This window comes from Mustelus asterias, chromosome 10 (genome assembly GCF_964213995.1).
Source record: "Mustelus asterias chromosome 10, sMusAst1.hap1.1, whole genome shotgun sequence".
NCBI classification, from domain to species: Eukaryota; Metazoa; Chordata; class Chondrichthyes; order Carcharhiniformes; family Triakidae; genus Mustelus; species Mustelus asterias.
Genome location: NC_135810.1, coordinates 98,397,775 through 98,423,149, shown reverse-complemented (window position 1 = coordinate 98,423,149; position 25,375 = coordinate 98,397,775).

Here is a 25,375-nt window from a genome sequence, read left to right as displayed (position 1 = left end):
TCATGGCCGCAGATGGTGACGTTATCCAGGTACGGGAAGGTAGCCCGCAACCCGTTCTGGTCCACCATTCGGTCCATAGCACGCTGGAAGACCGAGACCCCATTGGTGACACCAAATGGAACCCTAAGAAACTGATATAGACGACCATCCGCCTCAAAAGCCGTGTATTGTCGGTCCTCTGGGCGGATGGGGAGTTGGTGGTAGGCAGACTTAAGGTCTATAGTGGAGAACACCCGGTACTGCGCAATCTGATTGACCATATCAGATATGCGCGGGAGAGGATACGCATCCAGCTGCGTATAACGGTTAATGGTCTGACTGTAGTCGATGACCATCCGGGGTTTGTTCCCGCTTTTAACCACCATGACCTGCGCTCTCCACGGACTAGCACTCGGCTGTATGATCCCTTCTTTGAGGAGCCGCTGAACCTCAGATCTGATAAAGATCCGGTCTTCAGCGCTCTAACGCCTACTTTTAGTAGCGATGGGCTTGCAGCCTGGTACCAGATTCTTAAATAAAGAAGGTGTGGTGATCTTTAGTGTGGAAAGATTGCATGCGGGGCGCTTTGGGCAATTTGGAGGCTGCGACTGATTCCCTACTGCCAGCGAAGGGAGTGGCCCACCGTACTGTAGGATCACACTCTTCATGTGGACCATAAAGTTTAGTCCGAGGAGAATTGGCGCGCAAAGGTGCGGCAACACAAGGAGCCTGTATCGCTCGTAAATTGTGCCCTGCACCTCTAGGGTTACCATACAACGTCCTTGGATCGGTACAGACCGGGACCGTGATGCCATAGAAATTGTCTGTTTGGCAGGTAGAACCCGGAGTCCACACCTTTTCGCAGTGTCAGGGTGAATAAAACTCTCGGTGCTCCCACTGTCAAACAGACAATACACAGTACGACCATTTACCTTGATGTTCATCATCGAACAGTCAAGCCTGTGATGCTTTGTCTGGTCCAGAGAGATCGACGCCACCGTTGGCCCTTGGGCGTCACTGCATGCAGCCGAGGTTGATACTGAGGACCCCTGCTGGTCGCTCCTGGTCGTCGTCGACCATGATGGCCGCCCCCATGAATCGCACGTGGGTGAGGGCGCCAAGCGTAGCGACTCCTGGTGGTCATCCTCCTCCTCCGTCAGCCACGATGGCGCCGTCCTGGATTCACACGTGGTCGGGCCTCGCGGGTACAGCGACGCTGAAGGAGATTGTCTCCGCTCTGGAGGGTCACAGGCTGCACTGCCGTTCTTGGGCTTCGATCTGCAGACTTTCGCGTAGTGCCCCTTTTTACCGCACTGACTGCAGATCACCGTTTTAGCTGGACACTGTTGCCGTGGATGCTTGGCTCCTCCGCAAAAATAGCACCGCTGGCCGCCTGGAGCTGCCGCCGTCGTCGGGTCGATATGGGAGCGCGAGCCCGTGGGGCGAGGAGGGATTTGTGCTTGCTCCTGCCACGTTGTCTCCACGTGGTCTTCGGGGTACAGAGCCAAGCTTTTCGACGCTGCCTCCAGCATCTCAGCCATCTCCATCGCTTGGGTCAAGTTGAGGTTCCCTTTCTCCAATAGCTTAAGCCGGATGTACGAGGACCCTACCCCTGCTACAAACGCATCTCGGGCGAGGTCGTACATATACTGCTCAGCCGACACAGCTTTGCAGTCGCAGCCCCTGGCAAGCTGCAAGAGCTCATTGGCGTAGTCCTCCATGGTTTCGCCCGACTGCCGACGTCGTGTAGCGAGGAGGTAACGAGCGTGAATCTCGTTGGGTGGTCTCGTGTATCGTTTTTTTAAGAGCTCGATGGCCCTCGGGTAAGTGGTGGCCGCACGAATCGCGAGGTAGACCGTGTCGCTTACCCTCGCGTGGAGGACCTGGAGTCTGTCGTCGTCCGTAGTAGCTGCTGCAGAGGCCGCCAGGTAGTCCTCGAAACACTTCAGCCAGTGGTCGAAGGTGTTAGAGGCACCGACCGCACGTGGGTCCAGCGTCAGACGCTCTGGTTTCAGCATTTGCTTCATACTCCCTTTACTGTCGAGAGTTTTATGTTTGTCAATAAAATTGATGCGCGACAATCAAGCACGAGGTACAAGGCTTCAGCGATTGAAGGCTTTTATTGACAAACAATGGAACTATCCAACACGAGTACACCAATCCAGACTGGAGGGGTCCCGCCTGAGCAGAGGGTCTTATACCTCTCCCCAGGAGGCGGGGCCCGACCGGGATGTACCATAACAGCATCCACCACAGGTATATTAATCCCACAGTGTAAACACCCAAACCCAACAACAACATTATAACAACCCCACAGTGGCAACACCCTAACCCAACAGTAACATTGGAATAACCCCACAGTGGTAACCAACGATGGTTCACCACAATCAGTTAGCAAGGAAACCAGGAAGACAAGTTGGCTAGTCAGCAGTTAACTGGGAAGAGGGGCAGGAGACATAGTCTATTGAAGCTCTCTGTTCAACTGTTCAAAGCTGATGCCATATTGATTACAAGCAGGAATTAATACATTGTACTATCTTAACAGCGGTTTACAAGATTGAATTGAGAACTATGTTACCCCTTTGTTCCTTGAGTAGAGGTTGTTGTTCCACACAACCCCTACAAGTTTATCCTTCACATGCCTGGAGTCTTGCACTAAATCCTCGAGTATGAGTGAGGGTTGTCCCCTGGGTTATATCCCCCAAAAAACAGAACTGCAGCAGAATTAATCCAATCATGTTTTCACCAATGCTCCCCCTATTCTAATCGCAGGGTCAGCACACATGTACAAACCTACTCCTGTGACCCCTTTTCTTTGTTTTCAGAATGTCAGCTTCCTCAGTTAATGGCTCATCCTGCCGATTTTGAAACTAACAATTCCAACTGTAACGAAATCCTAGCCTCAATATCATTCTCTTCACTAATTCTAAGGGAGCAATAAATATAACCTGTTATTCAACAATGTTGAGGGTCACAGGCTCAACACCGGGGAATTATTAAAGTGAATGATATTGAATATTAAAAATTCTTTAGTGTAACCACATCGAGAGAGTAAATAACATGATCACAAGTTTGATTTATCGATATTGCTTCTTTGGTTTGCAACAACAGGGTATTCATGACTATTAGTCATGCTGCACCTGCATTCAGTTAGTCTAAAAACAAGTTTGCTGTTCAAGTTGGCCAAATCTATCATCCCTTCACTGCTTCCTGCTAAATTCGCCAAGTATCTTGTCACCTCATTTTTCCTGACAGTGAACTGTGGTGGGAGTCCGGGACAAGATGAGCTGCTGATGATTCAGATACTGGCTGGCATCCCACCTCAAATAGCTTCTGTAAAAATTGACCTCATCCTCAAAATTGACCCCTGTTGTTTGTTTTGTATCCCTGTCCACATTAAGGCTCACTCACCCTGTGCTCACTAACCCAAATTGTCTCCACCACCGCCACCTTGATTGGGAAATTCTCATCCTCATGCTCAAATCTCTCCATATGGTCTCCAATCTCTTAAACTTCCTGCAGCTTTACAACTCCGCAAGATCCCAAGTCTTGTGCATCTCACATTCTGTCACCCTCACCATGTCAAGACCTGAAGCTCTAGAATTACTAAACCTTTCCACCTCTCTCACCCTTTAAGACGCTGCTTAAAACCTACATCTTTCAGCCAAGACTTTAGTCATTCATCCTGATATCTCCTTCTGTAGCCCAGTGTTTGATTGAGTTCCCGTGTGGGCACCTTTGCATATTCTCCTACATCAAAAGGTGCTGTTTATGGGCAAGCTGTCCTTGTTGTTATATCTCCTGATGCCCAGGATTCCAAGGAAGGAAAAGGAGAGTGGATGATGTTTTATTTTGTCTGCCATTATCTGGAGTTTGAAAGCTTTGTAATATTGGTCTACATTCCTGGGGCTGACTGATTTGTCACCCTGTACCAGTGATACCTACTTTCATATGACATCTCAAACAAGAGGTGGTACGGTGGCACAATGGTTAGCACTGCTGCCTCACAGCGTCAGGGACCTGGGTTCAATTCTGGCCTCAGGTCACTGCCTGTGTGGAGTTCGCAAATTCTCCTTGTGTCTGCAACGGTTTCCTCCGGGTGCTCCGGTTTCCTCCCACAGTCCAAAGATGTTCAGATTAGGTTGATTGGCCATGCTAAACTGACTCTTCGTGTCATGGGGGTTAGCAGGGTAAATATGTGGGTTTACGGGAATAGCGCCTGGGTGGGATTGTCGTTGGTGCAGATTCGATGGGCGTCCTTCTGCACTATAGGAATTCCATGATAAGATGGTCTGCAAGTCTGTATCAGATTAACTGTAGCACCATGCTTGATGCCTCATGCCACCTTATTTAGTTGCCTGTGTCAGCACTCCTGAGAGAGATTTCCTTGAAAAGTGGTACAAAAACAGTGATGAAACAGATAATTCAACTAGCTGAAACTGTGTGTGTGTTTACCTGCTCAATCTTCAATCATTTCAGCAGCATAACCAATCACCCTTAAAATCTGCAGTAATTTTGATCTCCATGTTTGCAGGACATAGAGGAGTAGCAGTCCTCCTTCTCCTGTGACTGGCCCTATAATCATTCTCTGGCCCACTCAATACTTGTGCACAGCTGTCCCCAGACCCCAACTGGTGATGAGCTCCACACACAAGTCAACTGATTTTTCACCTTCCCCAGTTGCCATAGAAACACAAAAAATAGGAGCTTGAGTCGGCCATTCTGCCCTTTGAACCTGCTCCATCCACCATCCAATATGATCATGGTGGATCCTCTATTTCAATGCCATACTTCCATGCTCTCCTCATATACCTTGACACTTTTAGGGCAGGATTTTATGGCCTTTTCTCATCCTGGAACCGTAAAATCCCACCCGAGGTCAACAGACATTTCCGTTATCCGCTGCTCGCCTACTCCGATTCTGTGACGGGCAGGGATGATAAAATTCCGGCCTAAAAATAAAATAGAGTCTAAAAATCTATCCATTTCCTTCTTAAATATATTCAGTGAATTGTCCTTCTGTGGTAGAGAATTCCGCAGTTTCTCTTCCTCAATGGCCTACCCCGCATCATAGACTCTGACCCCTTGTTCAATACCTACTCCCAGCTAGAGGAAATATCATCCTGCATCCAGTCTATCCAGCCCTGACGGAACTTTATATGTTTCAATGCAATCCCCTCTCATTCTTCTAAATTCCAGTGAATACAAGTCTAATTGACCCAATCTCTCCTCATTGTTCCATCAAAGCATCAGTTTGATGTGCAGTTCACTGATCTCTGTGAATGTTAGCATTTCCACCACCCAGAAGGATCAAAGGAACAGATAGAAGGTGTTGTCAACAGTGCTGACAAGTGATACTTTACTCAGCAATAAACTGCTCACCCTTGCTCACCTGAGTTCTGGCAGAATCCAAATGTCTCCTGACCTTATTCCAGCCTTGGTTCCAGCAGGGACTGAATTCCAGATGAGAGGTGAGATAGACTGTCCTTCACACCTTCAGTCTACTCTCCTGCATCAGCAAAATGATGGAGCGGGGGGGAGGATGGTTGTTGACAGCGCTACCAAACGGCACTTACTCAGGAACGACCTGCTCACTGACACTCAGTTAGGGTTCCGCCAGGGCCACTGAGCTCCTAACCTCATTACCGCCTTAGTTCAAACATGGACAACCGAGCTGAGATTGAGTGGTGAGAAGAGAATGACTGCCCTTGACATCAAGGCCACATTTGACCAAGTGAGACATCAAGGATCCCTGGTACATTTGAAGTCAATGGAAAGCAGGGGAAACTCTCTGTTGGTTGAATTTCTACTGAGCACAAAGGAAGATTGATGTGCTTGTTCCAGGTCAAAAATCTCAGCCCCAGGAAATCTCTACAGGAGTTTCTCAAGGCAGTGTCCTTGGCCCAATCATCTTCATCAATGAACTTCCCTCCATCATGTGGTCCAGAAGTGACTGATGATTACACATGAAACCCAGAAAGCTAGCATAGGTGCAGGTAATAGGGAAGGCAAATGGAATGTTGGCTTTTATTTCAAGGGGGTTGGAGTATAAAAGTAAAGAGTTGTTGCTGCAACTGTACAAGCTACTAGTGAGGTCACATTCAGAATACTGTGTCCAGTTTGGTCCCTGTATTTAGGGAAAGATACCTTATCATTGGAGGCAGTAGAGAGGAGTTTTAATAGGATGATCCTGGGTATGGAGGGACTTCCATATGAGGAAAAATTAAACAGGTTGGGTCTGTACTCCTTGGAGTTCAGAAGAATGAGAGCTGACATGATTGAAACATAAAATTCTTAGGGGGTTAGACAGGTTAAATGTTGGGAGGATGTTTCCACTCATGGGAGAATGTAGGACCAAAGAACATAGCCGCAGAATACGGGAGTGCTCAGTTATGACAGACTTGAGGAAGAATTTCTTCTCTCAAAGAGTGGTGAATCTTTGGAATTCTTTACTCCAGGAAGGTGTAGAGAGTCCTTTAACATTTTCAAGGCTGAGATTGATAGGTTTTTTAATCAGTCACGGAATTATGGATTACAAAGAGAAATCAGGAAAGTGGACATAGTGAATGTTAGGTTAGCGGAACAGGGCTCAAAGGGCTGAATAGCCTACTCCTGTTCCTATTTCACATGAGCTTATGGTCTTAGAACACTAGCATCATTTTTCCCACAGACAGAATGGAGCAGAACAAGAAATGACAAGGTTTTGTCTGCACTGGAAGTTTCCACAGGGTCAAAAGTGTCATACATTGGACCCATTATTGCCACAGATATTTTACTAGATTAAAGGCACCATATATATGCTCATTATTGTTGAAAGGTCAGCATCAACCTCCCATCTTTCGCAATAGAGATTCCATATCTTCAATCTGCATTGATCTGCATTGTGGCAGCGCACCTGCCAATCTGTATCAGATTTCCTGGCAACAGTGATTATCGTTCTTCTTGAGCCAGTAGTCTGGTGGGTATTCATAAAGGCACCAGCAAAGTGAAGACACCAGAGAAGCCTGATGGTTAAATGGGCTAGCTCTGTATCAGGCTAAGGACTGGGGGAGTAGCAAAGAACAGGATGCACAGCCATGGAACAAGCACAGGAATTGACTGGACAGTGGCTGTCGCTTTGCCGTGAACAGACAGTGATTGAATACAGATCTTGTTTGTCGTGTTCCTGAGAGAATTATGACTTCCGACAGAGGCACGACTCTTCAGCATTTGTGACCAAAAAGACAGTGATAGATTAGTGTCTGTCCTGTGAGTACTTGACTGGAAGCACGATCAATGCCAGCAGGATTGCTATAAGGAGAAGAGACAGAGATCGACAGCAGTAACCCGGGATCAACCATTGCAGAAGAAGCAGCAAGACTCTGAGTCTGGGACTCGGAGACATCAGAACAAAACCCATTGGGAGGGAATCTGATCAGTTTGATCGCCACGGGTAGTATCTGTCAGTCCATGTCGTAAATTTGGATATTTTGTGAAGTTTTGATACATTTTGAATATTTAGTGTAGTATGAAGTAGGTCAGAGATTTGTTACTTTGTGTATAACAAAGTAAAGACAGGGGTTAAATAATTTGGGCAGGCTTTTCCGTCCGCTCCAAGGCCAGAAATTCCCACCAAGGTCAACGGACCTTTGCATGGTCTGCCCCCGCCCGCTACGATTCCGGTGGCGGGCAGGATGAGAAAATGTCACCCTTTGTGCATAATGAAGTAACGATAGAGGTTGAATACTTTGTGTAAAACGAAGTTTGATGCCTGCTGTACTAAGGTTTTGTAGTAGAGTTTGACACTTATGTGGTAAGTTAGTAGAGTAAAATAAAGGAGATTTGTTGTACAATAATTTGAGAGTTTGAGTGTCTTTGTCCACAGTTGACCTGAATTCAAGGGCAAGCAGAAATATTCTCAAGCAGATAATCAACATGCTCAACCAATATGTTTCTGCTGCCTCAATCATTCTGGAAAAGCTTTACACTACAGCCCCAAATATAAAGCCAGGTTTATGATCATTCCCTGTTTGCTGCATAACTCTGCCATCATACAATATTTTTACTGTAGATCAGGAGGCATAAGTCGACCTGCCATATAAGACACTGCATTTTTTTTGGCTCCATAAATCACTTTTATTCATTTACTCAGCTTATAAGTCTTTTCCAGCCATCTCAATTTTTCACCCCACAAACAGGTATTTAATTTACTAGCACTTTATAACTGGGTACAAGAGATCAAGCAGATAGTGGGGTTTGAGTTGCGAAGAGGCACGGGAGTTTAAGACTCACCCACACAGACGACACCCCGTGTGGTGAACGACACAGTTGGCAACCATCCACACTCATGCCAGCCAGAGCATCAGTTGACCCCAGTTTTTGTTGGGATTTTTTGAGGCAACAAAGTTTGCTGGCATCGATGGTATCTAAAGTAATTCGTAACAATTCACGTGTATGTGTTGTTATTAAACACTGCAGCTGGAGCTAAGGATTTTTAGAGTAGGAAATATTATTCTGAAAGTTGGAAAAGGAGTGAGATTTGACTTGGGAATTGTACACCAATTTGTCTAATAGCTGTTTCAAGGAAATTCTTGGCAGCATTGAAATCAGTGCTTGTATGAAGAACATTCAGTCTTAATCAGTCAGCTTGGATTTACAAGAGGTAGGCCTAGCCCCATTAACCTTTGTGACTCTTTGAAGTGGTACTTAAAGAAACAGCCAAGGCCTACCAATGACGACAACTCATGCCAATTTAAGTTGATAAGCTCCGAAACATTTAAATAATAGTAGTTCATGCTTATGGAAATACTAATCGTGTGGATTGAAAATTGGATTGAAAAAAGGGAGAGAGGCAAAAAGTAGGAAACTATAGGCCGAGTAGTTTGGCCTCTTCAGTGGGGAAGTTGCTGAAATCAATCATTGAGGAGGAGATGAATGAGCATTTGGAAAGGCAAAGCTCAATCCACCATTGTCAGCATGGCTATCTGAAGGGAAAATCATGCTTGACAAACTTCCTTGAGTTCTTTGAGGACATAACCAGCAAGATGGATAGTGGGGAACCAGTGGATGTGGTATATCTGGGCTTCCAGATGGCGTTTGACAATATGCCACATAAAAGACTGATTCAGGAGGTGACATTGAGGGTAGAGTACTTAGCTCACAATTTGAGGCATTTCCTGCCAACATTGAGCTTTGCATCCCGCCTTTTGTCTATTTGGTCTAAACTTCTGACTGTCATCCTGTTTTGTATGTTGTTGTTTTGGACATAGTTCATCCGATGCTTTCAGTAGCGCGGTTGACAAGGAAGGCCACACCCTTTCTCCGTACTGCATCTGTTCTTTTACTTTTCCTTCAAATTTTGTTGGGTTTCTCGTGATGTAATCCAGTTTTCTCTTAGACCCTTTCCTGTTCTTTAGCATAAGACACCCATTTCTTTCCTTTGACCTTTGCCCATACCAGTTGATGGTCAGAATCACAATCGACATCAGGCAAGGCTGTAAAATCTAACCCTTCTGCTCTATCCTTTCCGACTATGACATGATCAATTTGGTTCTTGTGGCATTTACCAGGGAAGCCCATCTTTTTTCATATGGTTTTAGACCAAAAGCAATGGCCACAGTTTTAATGTCAAGTTCTCTAACCAGTCCAATGACAGGATGGATGGTGTGGGGTGGAGGTCCCACCAGCCTTTTGCCTCTTTCTGATCATGTCCAGGGCAGGAAGGCTTTCTGGTGGCCTTCACTGCCTGAGGTCCATTGAGACCATTAAGTGGCCACTTAAAGGTCTCAGGCCGCTAGTATTCAAACAGTGACAGGCAGAGGACTCACCATCCTGGGAGGCTGTCCAGCAAACCCTGTCAGGTTTGCCAATGGCGTAACAAGGGTGGGTGCCTCAATCACAGCAACCTGTGCCCGATCGAGGCATGGAGAAGAGGGGGAGAACTGAAAGAAGCAAGATTAAAATCAGAAACCGTTCTCAAAATCAGGCATTCGCAAAGACCAACCCTCCCCTACAAAAACTAAATTCTCATAGATTTCCATTCAGTCTTGCTGCCCATTGCTTCAGATACAGAATAAAATCAGATGGATTTTGGAGAATAGTGTAAAAGAGGCCATAGCATCTCCTTATAAATCACCCATGATTTTTATTTCCATTGACTTGAATCTGTCCTTACCTATTCAACGGGGTTGGCTGATCATGGGGAAAGTGATGTATTTGGTGGTGATTGTAAAACAGACAATATTTAGCACCTCAAACATGTTCCACCATTGAATGAGACCATGATGCATCAGAGACTGTTGCTGTATATTTAGTCTTTAATATAAAATTAGCAATTGAACCCACCCTTTGGGTGGAAATGTGATTCCTAACTTCACTCTTGACCCTACTTGTTCGGACTGTCTCCAATTCCGAGGTTCCCTATCCAAAGGAAACATTTTTTTGCCTATCTTTCCTATCAGTTCCCTTTAATGTTTGGTCATTTTAAATTATATTATCCCTTGATCCTCTGCATTCTCCGGGAGACAATTCTAAATTGTGTAATCTCTCCTTGTAATTTAACCCTCAGGCATCATTCCCGTAAAAAAACCAAACTTTCTAATGTTGTTAATTCTTTAGCCAGGGCTTTATAAGTGGCAATAAGGAATCCATTCCAGGGAATTGCAGAGGTATAAAGGCCATTTGCCAAGTTTCATAAAGTCACAGCGGTTTACAGCATGGAAAAAGGCCCTTCGGCCTAACTTGTACATGCCGCCCAGTTTTTATCACTAAGCTAGTCCCAATTGCCTGTGTTTGGCCCATATCCCTCTATACCCATCTTACCCATGTAACCGTCTAAATGCTTTTTAAAAGACAAAATTGTACCCACCTCTACTACTACCTCTGGCAGTTCATTCCAGACACTACAGACGCTAGGCTCACCAGTCTTTTCCCTTTTCCCTTCAGCCCTTCGTAAACAAAGGCACAACATTTACCACCCTCCAATCTTCAGGCACCTCACCTGTGGCTGTCGATGATTCAAATTTCTCTGTCAGGGGATGCGCAATTTCCTCCTTAGCCTCCCACAACGTCCTGGGATAAACTTCCTCAGGTCCCGGGGATTTATCTACCTTGATGCACTTAAAGACTTCTTCTCCGTAATATGTACATTCCTCAAGGCATCACTATTTATTTTTCCAAGTTCCCTAACATCCATGCCTTTCTCAACAGTAAATACTGATGAGAAATATTCATTTAGGATCTCTTGTGGATCTGCACATAGATGACCTATTTGATGCTTAATAGGCCCTATTCTTGCCCTAGTTACTCTCTTACTCTTTATGTAATTGTATTTGTGTATTTCTTCCAAGTGTTGTGGAAAAACATCTGTTTTAGCTTCGACGATAGAGCTATAATTATCAAAGCATTGTTACTATCTCCAAGCACAAAGCAGAGACAGTAGTTAGGCACATCTGAGATATGTTTCAGTGGATAGAGATAACGATCCATGTTTTAACAGCTTTATATTCACTCCAAATGTTGATACGTGTTCCCTTAAGTCCCTTGTAGCCAGAGAGTCCAGCTATCTTTTCAGTCTTACAGTGCTATTTACAACAGCTGTGCAATGCTACTTCATGGTTGGAGCTGCTTCAATAGGGCCGGTAGTGATAAGACATTTTCTTACACGGAAAAGTTCAAATATTGACAGAGTGCTGCTACTGCTTATTGTTTAAGGCAATTCCTCTATCTGCTAACACCAGCTCTAGAAGTTGACTCTGAATTGCATTCTGCAGCTCAAATAGAAAAAGCAGTGAGGCCAGCGATCCCCTCTGTTAGTTTAAAGTAAATTAGAGACCAACTTCTGGCATTTTTTTACATGTGGAAATCGGGAAGTACGTTGCTGTGCAAATTGCCCACCAGATATTCCCCTACCTCACCCAATAAGCTCAGCATTAACATACCTGAAGGATGCAAAATTGTGATCCTTACCCGTGACAGAAAAGGGTAGGGCAGTGCTAATTATATTTCTTTTGTCAGAGTGAGGTGGGAGGAACACGCATCCAGCTTCCCCTGTCGCAGGGTGTCATTAACTGCATGTATTTGCTTTGCGGGTCACACATGTTTAAAGTTTAAAATTTAATTATTAGTGTCACAAGTAGGCTTACATTAACACTGCAATGAAGTTACTGTGAAGATCCTCTAGTCGCCACTCTCCGACACCTGTTCAGATACACTGAGGGAGAATTTAGCATGGCCAATGCACCTAACCAGCGCGTCTTTCGGACTGTGGGAGGAAACCGGAGCACCCGGAGGAAACCCATGCAACACAGAGAATGTGCAAACTCCGTACAGACTCCAGGAATCAAACTCAGGTCTCTGGGGCTATGAGGCAGCAGTGCTAACCACTGTGCCACCATGCTGCCCCATGTCAACCCTGCTCTTCACCAGAACCTCAACGTTCAGCTGGACACAAATCATAGCACATGCCAGCAATGATCTCTTGTGAGATTGACATTCCACAAGTGCGCCTCAGTAACAGGCTAACTGAAGAAGAGTGGAGATGGTGGTGCTGGACCAGCAGTCACTGTCCCTACCCTAGCCATTCAAAAATCTCAAGGCACCGCACAGTGACCTCTATTGGAAGACATGGAACGACAACTTGTTGAAGTACCAAACAGCCATGAGTCTCTTTACTAAGGCACAGTACTCCAGGTCAGTTTGTTTCTGTAATTTGTAGCACACACTGCCGGCCACAGCCTGAGCAGGCACTGCCTCACCAATCTGCACAATACCTGTGCAGCTTTTGGTGCTGCATTGGATGTGCTTTTTACTACACCTTGAGATACAGTTGTAGGGCGAACATGGTACGACAACAGGTTCAACAAACCAAGGGAAGTGGTCGAATCGCTCTTTATCTCTTCATGCACTGTAGCTATCCCTTGCTAACAGAAGCCGTGGCAGACAATGGCGGTCCAGCTCAAATATTTCATAGCACTAATGAGGGCTCCCAAGTATGTGAATTCAGCGTAACACATCATAATATACCGCTCCTAACTTGCTCACACTCTACCCAGTCTGCTTCACAGTGATTCTGACCTGCTGCTCTCTGCTCCCGGTCTGCTTCACCATCATCCTGACCTATTGCACACTCCTCCCGGTCTGCTTCACACTGATCCTGACCTGCTGCACACTCCTCCCGGTCTGCTTCACCATCATCCTGACTTGTTGCATGCTCTCCTCCTGGTCTGCTTCGCAGTGATCCTGACCTGCTGCATGCTCTCCTCCCGGTCTGCTTCATTGTGATCCTGACCTGTTCACACTCCTCCCGGTCTGCTTCACCATCATCCTGACCTGCTGCACACTCTCCTCCTGGTCTGCTTCGCAGTGATCCTGACTCCTCCTGGTCATTTCTGCTCAGGATTGGTGGAACGTGTATTTAATTATGATGACAGTAGGTAAAGAATCATAGCATCTGGCAGCATAGAGAGAGGCAATTTACATGTGCCTGGACTTTGAGAGAGTCCAGTCCCCTCTCCATTCACTATAGCTCCCCAAATATTCCTCTTCAATACCTATCCAATTTAATTTCCAAAGTTATTACTGAATCTGCTTGCACCACCCATTCAGGCAATGTATCCAGATCATTACAACTCAAAGAAATTCCTCATCTCTCCCCTGTCTTTTTGCCAATTGTCTTAAATCTATGTCATCTGGATACCAATACCCCTGCCTGTTTAAATATTCTATCAAAACCCCTCACAATGTTGAACACCTCTATTAAATTGCTGCTAACTGCCTGGATATTATAGCGAAGAATCCCTTATAGAACAGATTTTAAATGTTGGAATGTTGAGGCTCTCTGGTGCCATTTCACCAATTTGGTCTTGCTTTCATTTAATAGTTGCATATTTCATATTTAATCTATAAGGCCCCCCTGAAATCTTAATTCTCTACACTGACCGTTAAATAATATTCTGGGAGAGTAGTGTTAATTTGAACCCTGAATGAATCTATTACATTTCGACTAGCCGGTGAAACTGACTGCTATTGTAATGATGTTTATTCTCACCTGGAGCAGCACAATCCCACTGCCTGAGCTTCAGGCGTTTTAGAAAACATCCTTTTTCGCTCTGTCTTAGACTCATGGATCATTGTTGGTTGCACGCGGAAAGAAAACCAATTATTTTGGAGCTCAAAATTATATTAAAAGTCAAAAGTAAATTCTTATTCAGTGAATGCATTATAAAGTCAGTACGTGGCCAGGCCACTTAGACCATTATTTTTACTGCTAAATGGCTGCATTGTATAGGCATCCAAATACTGGAAAAATACAATTGCCAGTGATTTCACTGTAACTATGATAATAACCTGTGATAATAACCTATGATAAGACCAGGAGGAGAGCATGAAGGTGTATGGAACCAAAAGAGGTGGGGGAGATACTAAATGGTTTTTTTGCATCCGTATTTACTGAGGAAACGGGCATGGAGTCTACGGAAATAGGGCAAACTGGTAGGGAGGCCATGGAACCTTTACAGATTAAAGGGGAGGAGGTGCTCGCTGTCTTGAGGCAAATCAGAGTGGATAAATCCCCAGGACCGGACAGGGTATTCCCATGGACCTTGAGGGAAGCTAGTGTTGAACTTGCAGGGGCCCTGGCAGACATATTTAAAATGTCAGTATTCACGGGGGAGGTGCCGGATGATTGGAGGGTGGCTCATGTTGTTCCGTTGTTTAAAAAAGGTTCCAAAAGAAATCCGGGAAATTATCGGCCAGTATGTTTGACGTCGGTGGTGGGCAAGTTATTGGAAGGTGTGATAAGGGATAGGATCTACAAATATTTGGATAGACAGGGACTTATTAGAGAGAGTCAACATGGCTTTGTGCGTGGTAGGTCATGTTTGACCAATCTATTAGAGTTTTACCAGGAAGGTGGATGAGGGGAAGGCGGTGGATGTTGTCTACCTGGATTTCAGCAAGGCCTTTGACAAGGTCCCTCATGGGAGGTTAGTTAGGGAGGTTCAGTCGCTAGGTATACATGGGGAGGTAGTAAATTGGATAAGACACTGGCTCAATGGAAGAAGCCAGAGAGTGGTTGTGGAGGATTGCTTCTCTGAGTGGAGGCCTGTGACTAGTGGTGTGCCGCAGGGATCGGTGTTGGGTCCATTGTTGTTTGTCATCTATATCAATGATCTGGATGATAATGTGGTAAATTGGATCAGCAAGTTTGCTGATGATACAAAGATTGGAGGTGTAGTGGACAGTGAGGAAGGTTTTCAAAGCTTGCAGAGGGATTTGGACCAACTAGAAAAATGGGCTGAAAAATGGCAAATGGAATTTAACGCAGACAAGTGTGAGATATTGCACTTTGGAAGGACAAACCAAAGAAGAACGTACAGGGTAAATGGTAGGACTCTGAAGAGTGCAGTTGAACAGAGGGATCTGGGAATACAGGTACAGAATTCCCTAAAAGTGACGTCACAGATAGATAGGGTCGTAAAGAATGCCTTTGGTACATTGGCCTTTATAAATCGGAGTATCGAGTATAAAAGTTGGAGTGTTATGGTAAGGTTATATAAGGCATTGGTGAGGCCGAATTTGGAGTATTGTGTACAGTTTTGGTCACCTAGTTACAGAAAGGATGTAAATAAGATTGAAAGAGTGCAGAGAAGGTTCACAAGGATGTTGCCGGGACTTGAGAAGCTGAGTTACAGAGAGAGATTGAATAGGTTGGGACTTTATTCCCTGGAGCGTAGAAGATTGAGGGGAGATTTGATAGAGGTGTATAAGATTTTGATGGGTATAGATAGAGTGAATGCAAGCAGGCTTTTTCCGCTGAGGCTAGGGGAGAAAAAAACCAGAGGGCATGGGTTAAGGGTGAAAGGAGAAAAGTTTAAAGGGAATATTAGTGGGGGCTTCTTCACGCAGAAAGTGGTGGGAGTGTGGAATGAGCTGCCGGATAAAGTGGTAAATGCGGGGCCACTTTTAACATTTAAGAAAAACTTGGACGGGTTCATGGATGAGAGGGGTGTAGAGGGATATGGTCCAAGTGCAGGTCAGTGGGACTAGGCATAAAATGGTTCGGCACAGACAAGAAGGGCCAAAAGGCCTGTTTCTGAGCTGTAATTTTCTATGGTTCTAACTGTTTCTAATGAGGTCAATAGCACAGCATCACAGGAGTCTCTGGTAAATATGAAGTGGCTTAATTAATAGTGTGAGGCACTTATTCGTTAATTTTCTCTTTTGCACTGTTCAGGAGTCCCTATGCTATAGATGACCCATTACAATAGCACCAGCCCGCAGGAAAACTGGGACTATTGTCTGATACGTGTGAGGTAACAATGGGAGATTTTAGTGTGCAATAAAGTTAGTGTTGTCTCTGTTGAAATGCAGACCTGACTAATATTCATCTCCCTTGGCTTGTCCAATTCAACGAGCTACAGCCTATACCAAACCAAAACCGTAGCTGCTTCTATGAAGAAAAACCCAGCTGAATGAAACAAAAGGGTACATCTCCTAGCTCTGTTAGTTTTAGAGATGGGTCTGTTCAATATTTTTTCACTATGAACTCTGACCTTGTAAGATACACCAGATTAATTAAACCTCAGCGTGTTTGATTTGTCTGCAGTTGAGTTGCTCAATAATTGCTTGACCGGATATTTCCATTTCTCTTGCATCTTACACTTTAATTGCTAAAACTGAAAGCTGTATTCTAAAATATATGAATTATGAACTGGACGTTCACAACAAAGGAGATGAAGATATGTCGCAAATCAAGACAGTAGATTTAAACAAGGGCAACCTTGAAGGAATGAGGAGACAACTGCCTGGATGAGGATGGGGTAATCATTATCGGTAATGACAAACAGTATTCAAAAAGACAATCAATGGCTTCCAATTAACTTGACTGATGCAACCATGGGGCGGCACAGTGGCACAGTGGTTCGCACTGCTGCTTCACAGCGCCAGGGACCCGGGTTCGATTCCCGCTTGAGTCACTGTCTGTGCGGATTCTGCACATTCTCCCCATGTCTGCATGGGTTTCCTCCGTATACTCCAGTTTCCTCCCACAGTCCAAAAGACATGGTGCATTGGCCATCAAAATTCTCCCTCACTGTAACCAAACAGGCACAGTGTGGCGACTAGGGGATTTTCACAGTAACTTCATTGCAGTGTTAATGTAAGCCTACTTGTGACACTAATAAATAAACTTAAAAACTGATCTATGAGATAGGTTAGGGGTAGTATTAAACAAAAGGGAGAGGGTTCATCTAAGAGTGAAGACCAGTGGCAAGAATAGGGACTGAGAAGTTTGCAAAAAGCAACGAACTGATGGTGAAAGTAATGAGGACAAAGAAGGAATGTAAATTATGTAGCGGCAGTAAGAAATCTTTTTACAGATAATTCTAGAAAAAAAGAGACGTTGCACCCACTAGAAGCAGATTTGGACATGGGAGTAATGGATGATAAGGACATGCTAAATGAATATCCTTGAGTTTTCGCATTGAATACTGAGGGAAGATTCGCAGGGGTAACAAAAAGACTACAGATTAGTGGGCAAGACACGCAGCGATAGGTATAAGCAAAACATGTTGTAAATGATAAAGTAATGGGATTGAAGCCAAACAAAGCTTCAGGCACAGATGGTGTTCACCAACAAATGTAAAATTAAGAAAGAATAAGGAAATTTAGGACACATTAGGTAAAATCTTTCAAAGTTTTCTGACTTCATGGATAGCACCAAAATAGAGACACTATCATTGTCTCAGATATTACCTCAGCATCCCTTGGCAGGACAACATCCACAAATGGAGTGTGCGAATTCCATCAACATATTCTCATTGGCAAGCCATCAATGCCCGTACTGGCTTGGCCACAGTCATCAGATTTCTGACTCCGTATACCCAAAGACCTTCTGTATGGTGAAGTGGCCACTGTGTCATAACCTCCTGGGCGTTCATATCTTCTCTAGAAGGGCACCTGCAAGTGAAATATGGAGATGGCGGACTCAGACACTGACAACTGGGGGAGATGGTCGGTGATGGCCATGACCTCTGGAGGCTGACAGTTTGGAAGGGTATGGGAAGTGGGAATCAGCTACAAAAAGCTCATTTGGCTAAGAAGGCGGCCCAGAGGAAACAGGGCCCAGCAAATCGTGCACCTTCTCAGTCCACATGTCTTCCTCTGCAGCAGATGTAGCAATGACTGCCTTGCCAGCCTGGGGCTCCCAAACTGCACCAGACAGTGCTTAACTCAGAACTGACCACTTCGGTACAAGCCAACATCTTACAAGGTAAAAAGCTGGCACAGTATACAAAAATATACACCATTATTCTTAAAACGGGCAAAGGACATATTAAACATCTGCTTAAATTTAATGGCAGTAATGAGGAAAATCCAACATCACAATAGGGACGGCATGGTGGCACAGTGGTTAGCACTGCTGCCTCACAGCACCAGGGCTCAATTCCCGGCTTGGGTCATTGTTTGTGTGGAGTCTGCACATTCTCTCCGTGTCTACATGGGTTTCCCCTGGATGCTCCAGTTTCCTCCCACAGTACAAAGGTGTGTTGGTTAGGCGGAATGGCCATGCTAAATTGCACCCTAGTGTCAGGGGGACTAGGTAGTGTAAATACATGGGGTTACGGGGATAGGGCCTGGGTGGGATTATGGTCGGGGCAGACTTGATGGACCAAATGGCCTCCTTCTGCACTGTAGGGATTCTATGATTCTACAATAGAGTAAACATGACTTGCAGTACATTTTACTTTTAAGCAGTGTGAAGCAAGATGCAAATGATGCAGAAACACAAACGCCATCAACATTTTAATGCACCATGCAATATTTAGCATTTATGCGAAGACTTATAAGCAGCATTTCACATTTCAACAAAAATCAGTGTGAGAAAGAAGAAAAGTTTTTTTTCTGCACAATTTCTTTTTAGAAAGTTACAATATTGGTGGGTTTTTTCTCTCTCAACCAACACATTTGGTATAAATTGTACATTCTTTTGGTACTCATGTGGAATTCTAATATATTTTAGAACTTCAGGCGATCTGTCATTTTAACCTCGCACTTGTGCCAAAGAAAACATAAATGCTTGCTCCACGACACAGCCTTATAATCACTTATAACCCTTGTCTGTCAGCAAGGCTAAACGATGCACAAGTCCGACCCTTCTTGAAATGAGAGGGTTTCTTTTGTGATAATGTGATGTGTTAGGAGTACCTCACCCACTTGGAGGGCATATTTAACATTTAGTGTGTGCGTGCTTAGTTTTCTGAATATTGCTTTAAATGCTTGGAACATAACCAGCAGCACACACTCCAGTTTTTAATATGTACTTCCAGAGGAAGGCTTCCATCAGGATCGTACAGTCAGGAAATTATCCCTAAAACATTCTTCCCCGAGGGTGCTACACTTTCATTCCATTCGGGAAGACGCTCATTTATACCGAGGGCTGATACCAGAAAATTGCTTTTACTAAAGCCAAAAATAAAATCATTCTTCTTTAGTCCACATCCGGTATCAGGATCCCCAATTTCCTCAGCATTGAAGCTGGGCGCTGCTGCCGCTGGAACCCACTTCATTCAGCCTCGCTCCTTTTCCTTTGATATGTTGTTAGGATCTCAAAACTGGGGTTATTCCCTCCTCATTTGCAACTATTCACTCAGCAATTACCAGTGCCTGAGATGAGAAATCTGTATTCGCTGCAGGTTTACAACAGGAATATGTTGAGAAGGTACGACGTCAGGCATATGTTAGACCTCAGCAATGTGGCCACTTCCCTGACTAAACTATTGGAGTAAACATCCTGAGCGCAAGTTGAGAATATGAACTATTGGAGCCACCTTCTGGCGACATTAAACAGCACCACAATGTGGTGAAAACATGGCCCACCTGGATCCTGCCTTCGTCTCTGAGGCGTGAGACCAAAAAATGTATTTTATTATTTTCAAAGCAGCATCTTATCAACAGTGGGGCAAAGCATCTTGGGGAAAAAAATATACCAACAATCCCTTCAGGATCATTTTTTTTCATACAGGGGAATGGGATGTCACTGACAAGGCCTACCATTAGGGTTCATCCTTAATTGCTCTTGAGAAGCTGGGAGCACACCACCTTCTTGATTCTTTGCAGTTTGTGCAGCGTAGGTCTTCTCCAAATGCTGTTGGGTAGGGAATTCCAGGATTTTAACCTAGCAAGGATGAAGGAAAGGTGATGTAGTTCCAAGTCAGGACATTGTGTGGCCCTGCACAATATACTGTCGTTCACACCCTCCGTAAGCAGGGCCACCACCATTGGGATTCAAAGTGGGGGACCTTCCTCCGACCCCAGGAAGCCCATTGGAATTAGTTCTGATTGGGAGCACAGGCTTTAATATCCAAACTAAATGCCTAAATGCAACCTGATTCCTTCTCAATTATATAAAGAATCAGAATCACAGAATTGTTATGGCGCAGAAGGAAGCCATTTGGCCCATTGTGTCTGCACCGGCTTCCCAAACAAGCAGTGTGGCTTTGTGCCATTCCACTGTCTTTTCCTCATACCCCTGCACATTGTTACTATTTTAATACCATCTGCCCTCTTAAATGCTGCGCGTGAACCTGCCTCCACCACACTTCCAGGCAGTGCATTCCTGACCCGAGCTACTCGGTGTGAAAAAGTTATTTCTCATAAATAAGAAGGAGTTGTAATTATCTAGGCAGCCTCATTCGCATTCCTGCTTCACTCATAGTTCATAGAATCCTACAGTGCCGAAGGAGGCCATTCAGCCCATCGAGTCTGCACCGACCACAATCCCACACAGGCCCTATCCCCATACATTTACCCTAGCTAGTCCCCCTGACACTAAGAGGCAATTTAGAATGACCAATCAACATAACCCGCACATCTCTGTGACTGTGGAAGGAAACTGGAGCAGCCGGAGGAAACCCACGCAGACAAAGAACAAAGAACAAAGAACAGTACAACACAGGAAACAGGCCCTTCGGCCCTCCAAGCCTGTGCCGCTCCTTGGTCCAACTAGACCAATCGTTTGTATCCCTCCATTCCCAGGCTGCTCACGTGACTATCCAGGTAAGTCTTAAACGATGTCAGCGTGCCTGCCTCCACCACCCTACTTGGCAGCGCATTCCAGGCCCCCACCACCCTCTGTGTAAAAAACATCCCTCTAATATCTGAGTTATACTTCGCCCCTCTCACCTTGAGCCCGTGACCCCTCGTGAACGTCACCTCCGACCTGGGAAAAAGCTTCCCACCGTTCACCCTATCTATCCCCTTCATAATCTTGTATACCTCTATTAGGTCTCCCCTCATTCTCCGTCTTTCCAGGGAGAACAACCCCGTCTACCCAATCTCTCCTCATAGCTAAGACCCTCCATACCAGGCAACATCCTGGTAAACCTTCTCTGCACTCTCTCTAACGCCTCCACGTCCTTCTGGTAGTGCGGCGACCAGAACTGGACGCAGTACTCCAAATGTGGCCTAACCAGCGTTCTATACAGCTGCATCATCAGACTCCAGCTTTTATACTCTATACCCCGTCCTATAAAGGCAAGCATACCATATGCCTTCTTCACCACCTTCTCCACCTGTGTTGCCACCTTCAAGGATTTGTGGACTTGCACACCTAGGTCCCTCTGTGTTTCTATACTCCTGATGACTCTGCCATTTATTGTATAACTCCTCCCTACATTATTTCTTCCAAAATGCATCACTTCGCATTTATCCGGATTAAACTCCATCTGCCACCTCTCCGCCCAATTTTCCAGCCTATTTATATCCTGCTGTATTGCCCGACAATGCTCTTCGCTATCCGCAAGTCCAGCCATCTTCGTGTCATCCGCAAACTTGCTGATTACACCAGTTACACCTTCTTCCAAATCATTTATATATATCACAAATAGCAGAGGTCCCAGTACAGAGCCCTGCGGAACACCACTGGTCACAGACCTCCAGCCGGAAAAAGACCCTTCGACCACTGCCCTCTGTCTCCTATGGCCAAGCCAGTTCTCCACCCATCTAGCCACTTCTCCTTGTATCCCATGAGCCTTAACCTTCTTAACCAACCTGCCATTTTGGACTTTGTCAAATGCCTTACTGAAATCCATATAGACGACATCCACGGCCCTTCCTTCATCAACCGTTTTTGTCACTTCCTCAAAAATCTCCACCAAATCTGTAAGGCACGACCTCCCTCTTACAAAACCATGCTGTCTGTCACGAATGAGATTGTTCCGTTTTAAATGCACATACATCCTGTCTCTAAGAATCCTCTCCAACAACTTCCCTACCACGGACGTCAAGCTCACCGGTCTATAATTTCCTGGGTTATCCCTGCTACCCTTCTTAAACAACGGGACCACATTCGCTATCCTCCAATCCTCAGGGACCTCACCCGTGTCCAAAGAAGCGACAAAGATTTCCGTCAGAGCCCAGCAATTTCATCTCTCGTCTCCCTGAGCAGTCGAGGATAGATGCCATCAGGCCCTGGGGCTTTGTCAGTTTTAATGTTCACTAAAAAACCCAACACTTCCTCTCTTGTAATGGAGATTTTCTCTAACGGGTCAACACCTCCCTCCAAGACACTCCCGGTTAACACGCCCCTCTCCTTCGTGAATACCGATGCAAAGTATTCATTTAGGATCTCCCCTATTCCCTTGGGTTCTAAGCATAATTCCCCTCCTTTGTCCCTGAGAGGTCCGATTTTCTCCCTGACAACTCTTTTCTTCCTAACGTATGAATAGAATGCCTTAGGATTCTCCTTAATCCTGCCTGCCAAGAACATCTCGTGACCTCTTTTTGCTCTTCTAACTCCCCGTTTGAGTTCTTGACACGGGGAGAATGTGCAAACTCCGCACAGACAGTGACTGAGGCAGGGAATCGAACGCAGGCCCCTGGCGCTGTGGGGCAGCAGTGCTAACCACAATGCCACTGTGCTGCCCCTTTGTTCATTCACTCTTTATTTCTCTCCTCCCTCACCTTTTCCAAAATTCCATTTTCATTCCCGTTCACCTGCAGCCTGAAGAAAGATCATACAGCTCTGTCAAAACCTTCTCAGTGATTGTAATGCAGGGGAGCATTAATAATGGAAGTATTTTTACCAAGTGTTCTGTGTCAGCCGTCCCTTCCCCGAGGTGAGATGCTCTGGGCGATTTTCTTAGTGTGTGCTTGTCATGGGGAGCCTTACCTGCCCCACCTGCCCACGAAGAGACTGGGGCCATGGCAGCACACATTAACATCAACCTCTCCTGATTGTTGCTGTGAAGCAGTACACCTTCGTGGCATGTCCCAACTTAACTCGTTCAACTAACAATTACATTCATTAACCCCGTTACTGGGAAATGAATAAACTTACAGCGTCAAACCTGCATCTTGTAATCAAGCAGGATGTGGCAAATAACCAAAGGAATTCCAAATAATAACAACCTATAAGAAGAAAAAATGTAATGGTGATTTCTGAGTTAGTCATTAAAGTAATTTATATCCTTCAGTGCTAAAATCAAACACGCAACACCAGTCTATAAAGTCAACATTGCATGTCTTGCAGCTTTTTTTTTGCCAGAGTTATTTATATGGTTTGAGAAACCAAGAATGCCAGTTATGTACTTAATCACTAATATTTGGGATAGTTAAAATCGAGAGGCAGCAGGCTGAATATATCAGCAAAATGCTAAGGGTCTCCCTTAGAGACCAAAGGGGAATTTGTCCATGTGAATGGAGGGAGAAGAAACAAAGCAATAACTTGCATTTCTATCATATATTAGAATGGCTCTCAGGAGAGCACCACCGAATATTTGCAGATAGCAAGTTACTTTGCTGAACAGTGATTATTGTATAGAAACACTGGGGGCGACGCTCCCAAAAGTGCTGAAATGGCGGGAAAACTGTGCTAAATCCCGACTGTTTTGTCAGTTCAGCTTCTCACCTGAATTTCCCCACTCTGTGCACTGCAGAGGTCCCAGTCGGGAATCTCATTAAAAACCTAAGGGGGCGGGGCCTATTTGCACCTTAGTCTGACTGTTCTGGAACTCTGCGCATGTGCAGTGGTCCCGATCTGTCAGCTCCCTGTTTGTTGGCCAGCTCGATCGCTGGCCAGCCCGGGACCCCCGCAGTGCTACCCCACCGGCCCGATCGTGGCCCCCACAACAATTCCCGGGCCAGCCCTGACCCCCCACTGTCCGGGAGTGCCCCGATGCCCAGGCCCCACCCCCGAACAGTGGCGATTCCCCCACCCCCTTCACCATGGCAGACGCCCCCCCCCCCCCCCCACTGACCCCTCCCGGATCAGACCCCCCCCAGAGGCAGGCACCCCCCCTCCGGCACACCCCACCCCAGCCCGTCCCAATCGCTGCCCTCCCTCCATCCCAGACCAATCCTGTCTGCAGAGTGGCAGCGGGACCCTGCACCCCCACCAATCGCCCCCTCGGCCCCGCCCACAATAGGCCCCACCCCCTTGGCACTGCCCGATAGGCAGTGCCAAGGTGCCCTCTGGGCATGGACATTTTCCCCTTGGGCAGTGCCAGAGGGCACAGGCTGGCACTACAGGGTGCCCATGCCCAAGGGGCACCACCCCCCCAGCGCACAACCCCCTGGGGGCCCCGATTGGTCCCCCTTCATTCCGGTGTGGTCTCCCACTAGTTCCCCAAATGTGGGGAGCAAGTCTGAACCCTGCTGGAATGAAGTACTCCTGGAAGCGTGGGAGATTCAATCAGGACCTGAAAGGTCCCAATAATGAATTAATAAACATATTTAAAATATATTTTTAAAAGATGTAAGTTACTTACCTGCCTTCCCGTCGGTTTCCAGAGTGGTCTGACCGGCGACTGTTCACCGGCTCTGGGGGATGTGAATGCATTCCTGGCGCATGCGTAAACCCCGGAACAAGGCCGGTGATGCGCATTCCCATCGCGACCTGACAGAAAGGTTGCGGTCGCAATGGGAGAATCGCGGCCACTTTTTCACGCAGTGAGATCACACAAACAACAAGATGATCAATGATCAATTATTCCATTTTAGGTGCTGTAGGTGAAAGGAATTGCTCACCAACGCACTTGGAGAACTTTCTGTTTCTCTTTGAATAGTGTCACAGGACCTTTCTTACTTTAATTTGATTCATTATTATCACATGCATTAACATACAGTGAAAAGTATTGTTTCTTGCGTGCTATACAGACAAAACATACCGTTCATAGAGAAGGTAACGAGAGAGTGCAGGATGTAGTGTTACAGTCATTGCTAAGGTGTAGAAAAAGATCAACTTAAGGCAAGGTAAGTCCATTCAAAAGTCTGATGGCAGCAGGGAAGAAGCTGTTCTTGAGTCGGTTTGTACGTGACCTCACACTTTTGTATCTTTTTCCCGACGGAAGAAGGTGGAAGAGAGAATGTCTGGGGTGCATGGGGTCCTTAATTATGCTGGCTGCTTTGCCGAGGCAGC